An 8,260-nucleotide genomic window follows, 5' to 3' on the forward strand; every position below is an offset into this window, starting at 1 on the left:
ATCTTCTCTCCAACATGGCTTTACATTTCCAAGATAGTTTGGTGTGTTCTAGGTAAGATATTTCTGTGTCACATACCATTTCAAGCTAAGAAAAAAAAAAGAAAGCAGAATAATTATAAATTGCATATTTCAAATACTCTGAATAGCTCAATAAAAGTGATTATGTGTTGTTTAATAGAAATGAAATACTGCTGCATTTTGAAAGACTGCACTTTTTTTTTTTAGTTAATTCCATAAGCATAAATATTTATTTCAGAAACACAGCTGTGTGCAAGTTGCGATTCAGAGGAAAAGTGGAAGATTAGATGTTGGATGAATGAAGGAACTGATACCTTTTCCAAAAAGAGTAGTACCATGTAGCAAGTCAATTAACTAACACAATCCCAGTTTGGAGGCAGAAACTAGAATGGCTTATTGGACATACAATTTCATATTTAAAGGGTTTAGGGTCTACATATTCAACAAGGGGTTTACATATTCGTCAGGGGGGTTGCATATTCATTCCATTAAAATTGGGGGGTTTCACAAGGATGACGTAAGGGGAAAACCCAGGTTAACACATTTTACAGTCTTAGGAATTACCTCATGGGAAAAACTCTATCTTGGGGGATTTTATAGGGGGATTAGCTATTGGATCTGCAGGATGCAAGGGATACAGAGAATACATATGCCAAGGGGAGAATACAATGGGTTTTATGCAGAGGTCTGATAACATCAGAGCACCCTCTCCTTATCTCTTGGCAGAGGATTCTAAACAAGTGACATCTGGTCTGGCCCGCAAACAGAGGTTTTTCCCCAGCTTCTGTGACTCAAGGTTTTCTGCAGAGACCACTCAAATTTCTTTCTACAGATATCATATTTTGGAACACAACAGTACCACTTCTTTTTCTCCCTCACTAATGTTCCATGTCCCAATCTTTCGCACAAAGTGTTCACATACATGCATATTTCCACAAGTACAGACGTACTTTACCCATGTTCTTAATTTTTTAAACACTGAAAAGTGAATTTATTTTGTTTTTCAGGCTTTTTTTTCCTGAAAATTAGGAACAATGCCTATAATGCTTCTGAAATATGACTCTGCCAAACATCAAAATTCTCCAACTATTTGGAAACTTGAAGTTGTAGACTAGTTTTCTACAAGGTCTTTTAGTACTTTCATAACTTTCCTCTCGTTTGAACTATCCATTGCACATATCTGCCTGCATTAATTTCCCATTCAAATTACTTTGTAGAGGTGTTTATAAAAATGGATTTTTGGAAAGTCCCTGTGTGAAGCTGGAGTTGTTCCGATTTTCTTCCTTGCATGGCGTATGCACAAAAATACTAGGAAAATGATACTTAAAAGTTGATTAAGTTGACACAGATGCAGGGTACATACTAATCTCCTATTATTTTAGGGGTTGTTAGGAACATTTAAATGCAAGACAACTCAGAAAAGAAATAAAAGTAGAACTGAAAGAAATAAAGAACATAGCACAACTGTAAAAGAGTCTTCTAACAAACAGTCATTCAGCAGAAAGGAGACAGCCATAACACAGCTTTGGCTTTCAGCCCCTGTACACTGATCTGGGAGGAGATGAAGAGACTCCAATATGGAGTTTCTAGGCAGTTTCCAAAGAAGTATCTCACTGTCTCTCACAGTTTTAATTCTCTTGTGAATTTACTTCACTGCAAGTGATGGAGAGGGATGATAGACTGATCTAGCATGCACCACTTTTAGATTTGGTGGTTCCTTGAGTGTATGTCTTTTTCTCCTACAGCATATCAGTTCCTCACTGTTGATTAGGCAATGTAGGCAGGATGCTGAAATGGAGTGTGGATATGTAATGTGTTATAATAAATGGGAAAAAAAGTCAATGAAACCTTGAATCTATGCTTAAATGCATCATGTAATAAAGAAACTATTACCATCTAAATGGCATAGTTAAATAGTTAAACTAGATGTGTAGACAGATTTCATACCAAGAACGATTTAAAGCAATTGGTTTTTTAGCATACACCAAGAAGATAGAAATAGGAACAAGTGAAAAACTTGATCTGAACTTCTTCTCTAACGCTCTTAGCCGATAATATGAAATCCTAGCACATCATCATGCACTCAAAAATTTATTTCCAGTTATTAACAAAGCTAGTAATATGCTGTGAAATGGGAACTTGTCAACCTCTTAGAAGTTTGAAAGAGCCAGTTGTTCTGTTGATCTAATGAAATACAATGGAAACAGTAACATTTCCCATAGGAAGGAGAGTTTATCTCAAGTATTCATTCATTGCTATCTTATAGTAGAAAAGAATGATGTAAAGGACAAACACAGTGGTACAGTAGTCCCAGAACATATAGTGAAAATTAGAAATTAGAAAGATTAGAAAAATACAGTTAGTTGATTGCAGAAAAATACAGTTAGTTGATTGCAAAACAATTATGAACCATTGTATTATGTGCTTCCTGAAATATGTTTCTGTTGTAGTATTTTCAGTAAAAGGCCCTCATGAAATCTCATCTAGAATTTACAGACCTGTTCAGCCACATCCAGGAAAGAAGAACTCAGAATGGAAGAGATTCTGCTAAGAACATGTAAGCTAAATTATTGAACAGGGCATATCTCTTTAAAGAAAAGCTTGGAAAATAAATATGAATGAAAGATACAATTTCTTCCTATTACTAGACCTTGCTGACTAACACTTGTCAATGATAAAAATTTATTCAAACCATAGTCATATTGACAAAAACTGAATAGCTATAAAATTGCAATTTAAAAATGAACAAATTCTGATTAGGAGACTAAGGGAAGGGGGTTGAGGCATGGGGGGTGGAGATACAGCAGTGGCTTTCCAATGCATCTAAAACAATTGCCTTTTTCCTACGAATCAGAAGTGATAAGCTGAGCTGGTTTATTGTTCATGTTTTCTCCAGCTGCTTTACTGTCCAAACAATATGATGGTCTAAGTGCATCTTACCTGCATTGAAGTCTACCTTTTTGTGGGCATGTTTTATTGCACAGAATAAGAGGAGTAAGACCTGGGGATTTTAGGGACACTGGGGGAAAAGGAAGCAGAAAAGAACATCTCTTAAATTTTTTAAAAATTAAGTGATATAGGTAAAAGCTATTATTTTCTATAAAGAAATAAACACATGTTGCAGTGATCAAACATTTCTTATTTGAAAAACAGGGCTGCACTTTCTGCAACAAAGATTTTTATTAAGGTAGCTCTGTAAGGTCCATCAGATTCAGTACAGTGTGTCTTATTAATGGCCTCTAAGCCAACCCTCAGATAACCATAAGCCTACAGCATTATCCAAGATGTATTTGAGGAAAAAAATTGCTTGACACTAGAGAAAAGGTAAGCGCTACACTGCAGGGATTCTAATTCTTAGTTTCATTAAGGAATTAAATTAGAGTGAAACTTTTACCCTTTCCTCCTCCCCCCATCACAAAAAGGAATGTTAACCTCAAACGGACCTGCTGCTCATCTTCAGTCTTTTGCAACCTTTTCTTCACAGCAAGGGCAAAGGCCTCTGCATTGATATTCTGAAGGGAATCTGCATGACATTGTTAGGAATGGGCAAATGATCTGAAAGTCCCTACACAGCCAATATAATTCTGATTAAAGCTTGGCATTTGTTTTCTTGCTCTTTGGAGCAGATAGCATCCTGCCTGGAATTAGAAATATGAAAGGCAGAGGAACTTCCTACTGTGTAGAGAGAGTATTTTTTCCTCCTCCCTTTCAAAATGCAACTGAGTTTGAATACTTTTTGTTGTTTTGAGGGCAGGTCATTAAAATAAGGGCATCCTTGTTTTCCATTTCAGAATGAGATGTGCTGTGTCTCACACATTTTTCTCCAGAATTACTAAAAAAGATCTTGCACTACCAGCTTCCTCACTGTATTTCAGCTCTAGCATTTTAAAATGGAAAATCATGATTTAGTACTTCAAGCAAATAAATGTATATAACTTTTGAGAGAATCTTCTACACATGATAATAAATTTAATTTAAACATCTATAGTAAAATCCTAAAATTTTGAAGGAAAGTTCTTATTTGAATGTGTACATATTCACTTAATGGCATCAAATTCATTAGTAGCCACATTTCAAACTCTGATTTAATTAATTGATTCATTTCCACTTAAATGAGCTTGTCAAGAACCCCGGACACAGACTAGTATAGTCCAAATTAGAAGGTCACTAAATGGTGCAAAAGAAAATGTTTAAGTGCAGTACTAATTCCCTGGAAGTCAGAGGCAGAACGATTATTACGAGTCTTCAGGAGTTTTGGATTTCATTTTTTCTTTCCATTACATTGTTCTATCAATTATTTAAATTCTATTGCAGTTGACATTTAACTTGTAACATAATTCAATGAAAAACATTTACAGTACAATATCAGAGTAATCCATTGACAAAAATCATACAGTAAAATTTACAGAACTGGCATAAATATTTTTGTTGTTTCTGAAAGTTCAACACAATTTTTCAGATAAGAAATATTTGGTCACCAAAATTTATTTATTTGGAAATTGTAGATTTTGGCTTATCAGTTCTTTTTCAAGAATGAGGCAGAGTATCAGTCAGTGGGTAAAATGGCAATGCTTTGTTGATAACAATAAAGTTGAACTGCTGCAGGGAAATGAGCACAGAAGTAGCCAGTCTACAGAAAACTCATTAAATGAGATTCAGATGATCCCAGATGGTCCAATTTTGTTCTTGAACAGCCCCAGTCAAATGGTTCAGGATATGGACCAGTGGATTCTCCTGTTTCTCTCTGTAAAGGGACTAATTGTTCCTCTTATTTTGCCTGGAAGAATCATAGGGCATGCATGAAATTTAAACAGAAAAATTTCTTAAACTGTCTAGAGATACAAGAAATAATTGAGGGTGATCGTTGTGCCTCCCGACAAAATGGTTTGCTGAATATAATAGCCAGGAATTATCTGTTGTAGGAAATTAATCCTTTTTTACCACTAGCATTTATTTTCAGATCCAGCAACAGTTTAAATTCCTAAACTGCTGCATATGCATTACCAGAATAAAGCTTAAATAATGTTTTCCTTGAATTCTTCATTGACTTTGACTCATACACTATGAGAAATAAGGAGGCACATTCCATATAACATATGGTTAAATATTTCATAGAGAAGCAATATGAACAATCTATAAATATGTATGTATGTAGATACACATACATAAACAAAACAGTGTGACAAGTCTGTTCAGAACAAATATAGTCATCCACTTTCTCTTCTTTTTTGTTTTTAAACAAGTTTTCTTACACAGGAATTATGATTGAGGAAATTTGTTTGACTACTTTTCAACAAACCAAAATTTAGATTTGAAATTTTGGTATTATTATTCTTGCACTTACCGCTTTAGAGTAGCTAAAAATACTTACTTTTATGTTCAGTTAGCGTTTTAAGTACAGTATTCTTTTCTGTTCCTGTAAGATTCCACATAAAGAATGTTGTGCTAGCTTATCTACCTGTATCCACGACCTCTGCAAAACAGCTAAGAGTCCAGAAATAATAAGTGACATACTGCTTTATGAGGTTTGTACAATGTACAAAGTATTTCAGAGATTACTGTAATAATAGTTTTGATCAAGATAATGTGAGGTCAGAGCATCTCATCTAAATGAGCAAGAGTTGCATGCTTATCTGATATTTCCTGTATTTGCAGTTTTTATGAGGCAGTATATTATGGCGATCTAGCCCAAAATCTTCCTTAATACAAAACTCAACCATACCTATTTTGTAGCTACATATTACATGTAGTGCAAATTTTTATGTGAAGTTAAGAAAAATTCCAACCTTAGGAACTAAATGGTCTTGTGCCTGTCCAAAATTTCATCCTTCTTAGCAAATTTATATTTTTCAACAACGTTAATCCCAGTTTGATGCATTGTCTTTGATATCCATTAAATCATCTGCAGGCCATCCAAACTAGGACTTTTTTTTCCCAGCTTACTTGTGGCTAGTGTCCATCAGACCACTGGAAGAAAATTCCTGCGGAGAACAGTGACAAGTGGTGTTCCTCAGGGGTCAGTGTCGGGACCAGCATCGTTTAACATCTTTGCCAGTGACAGGGACACTGGTATTGAGCGCTCCCTCAGCAAGTGTGCCGATGACACCAAGCTGTGTGGTGCAGTTGACGTGTTGGAGGGAAGGGGTGCCATCCAGCAGGACCCTGATAGGCTTGAGAGGTGGGCTGGTGCAAACCTCATGAAGTTCAAGGCCAAGTTCAAGGTCCTTCACCTGAGTCAGGGGAATCCCAAGCATAAATACAGGCTGGACAGACAATGAATCGAGAGCAGCCCTGAGAAGTACTTAGGGGTGCTGGTGAATGAGAGTTGGACATGACCCAGCAATGTTCACTTGCAGCCCAGAAAGCCAACTGTGTCCTGGGCTGTATCTAAAGCAGCATGTCCAGCAGGTCAAGGAAGGGGATTCTGTCTCTCTGTTCTGGTGAGACCTCACCTGGAGTGCTGCATCCAGGTCTGGGGTTCCCAGCACAGGGAGGACATTGACTTGCTAGAGCAAACCCAGAGGAGGGCCATAAGAAGATCAGATGGCTGGAGCACCTCTCCTATAAAGACAGGTTGAGAGAGCTGGGATTTTTCAGCCTGGAGAAGAGAAGGTTCCAGGAAGGTCTTATAGCAGCCTTCTAGTACCTAAAACAGGCTTACAAAAGAGCTGGGGAGGGACTTTTACAGTGGTATGTAGCGACAGGATGAGGGGCAATGGTTTTAAGTTGAAAGAAGGTAGGGTTAGATTAAATATTAGGAAGAAATTTTTTACTGTGAGGGTGGTGAGAAACTGGAGCAGGTTGTCCAGAGAACGTGTGGATGCCTCATCCCTGAAAGTGTTCAAGGCCAGGTTGAATGGCTCTTTGAGCAATCTGGTCTAGTGGAAAGTGTCCCTGTCCATGGCAGTGGGGTTGGAACTAGATGAACATTAAGGTCCCTTCCAACCCCAGTCATTCTACGATTGTACAAAAATACCCAAATACTGAATCCTTTGGAGAACACTCAGACATGTCTCTGGTATAGACCTGGACATATGCCAGGGTTTTCAACGCATGCAATGCCTACACAGAATAGACATTTTAAAAAAGGATTTCCTCTTCCAGTACACTATCTGCTCACTGTTTCATTTTTCTTGATAAGACATAGCTAAAAAGGCAAAGAGGATTATGGAAATAGACGCTGAAGCTGAGAAGGAGAAGGTTCTGCTTGTGTGGCTGGCATACAGCCTTTGGCATAACAGCTGTAAAGTTAATTTAACGATCTATGCCTCAGTTTTCTCACATGGGATATCTAAGACATATATAAAATGATTGTACCATTATGTGAGAAGAAAGGATGGTGATGAAATCTGCAGTTAAGCATTTGTTATATTTTCAAGTTCTGACAGTTTTCTTCTGAAAAATTTATTTTCTTAATTATTTGAAGAATTCCTTTAAAATTTCACAAATAACCAAATTATTATCCCTTAGCTGTTTTCTTTACTGTGGGATGAGAAAATTGATCTGCTATTATAATATAAACAGTATTTAAATCTTTTGTCTTTACAGGCAGAACCAAATTTTCCGTCATTTAAAACATAATTTAAAAATTTAATTATATATTTACTCTAATCACTTGGGTTTATTTTACACCACTGAGATTTAAGCAAAACCTCCCACTAATTTTGTTGAGATGTCCTTAATACATCAGTGACACCATTGCCTGACAACATTAGCAAACATATAGTAATAATGACACCGTGTTTGCCAACTGAAGCTTTCAGAATCCTTTGTTGTCACCACATACACAAGTGATTTATAAGATATTCTTGCTCGATGAACTAAACCATTGCCATCTGCTTGGTAGACTGAAAGGTTGAATGATATTTCTGTTGCAATTCTGTTTAATAGAGACATGTCCTGAAAAAGTATGATTGAGGGAGGGTGAGTAAATGAAGAAAACAATAGTCTTTTCTCCTTGTGTATCTTGATTTATATGAAATTTGCTCGTTTCACCCATAATATATTGCAAATCATCTTTGGAGTAAACTAGGAGGAACTTTTCAACAAAGATAAACATTTCTGATACATACTTTCATAATAAATTTAACCTTAATAAATATCTACAGATAAAATCTTTACCTCTTGTAGGATTATCGAGAATGAATTTGTACAGACTCTTTTCTTCTTGGATGAAAACCACAGAAAACATGATTATAAGGCATTAGTGTAATTAGTATTCACATACTCAAATATATTAGCA

The 8,260-nt window shown here is 36.2% G+C and overlaps 1 long non-coding RNA gene across 1 annotated transcript; it reads right to left on the reverse strand.

Moving 5' to 3' along the window:
• Positions 1-4,487: 4,487 nt before the first annotated feature.
• LOC120324642 lies at positions 4,488-5,522 on the reverse strand. Its single transcript, XR_005566104.1, has 2 exons — positions 5,390-5,522; positions 4,488-4,795 (listed from the first exon to the last, which is right to left on the reverse strand). It is a non-coding gene; the product is annotated as an uncharacterized LOC120324642 (long non-coding RNA).
• Positions 5,523-8,260: the final 2,738 nt, after the last annotated feature.

The sequence above is a fragment of the Pipra filicauda genome, unplaced genomic scaffold (assembly GCF_003945595.2).
Source record: "Pipra filicauda isolate LSUMZ 115617 unplaced genomic scaffold, ASM394559v2 scaffold61_size3293851_pilon, whole genome shotgun sequence".
Classification (NCBI taxonomy): Eukaryota; Metazoa; Chordata; class Aves; order Passeriformes; family Pipridae; genus Pipra; species Pipra filicauda.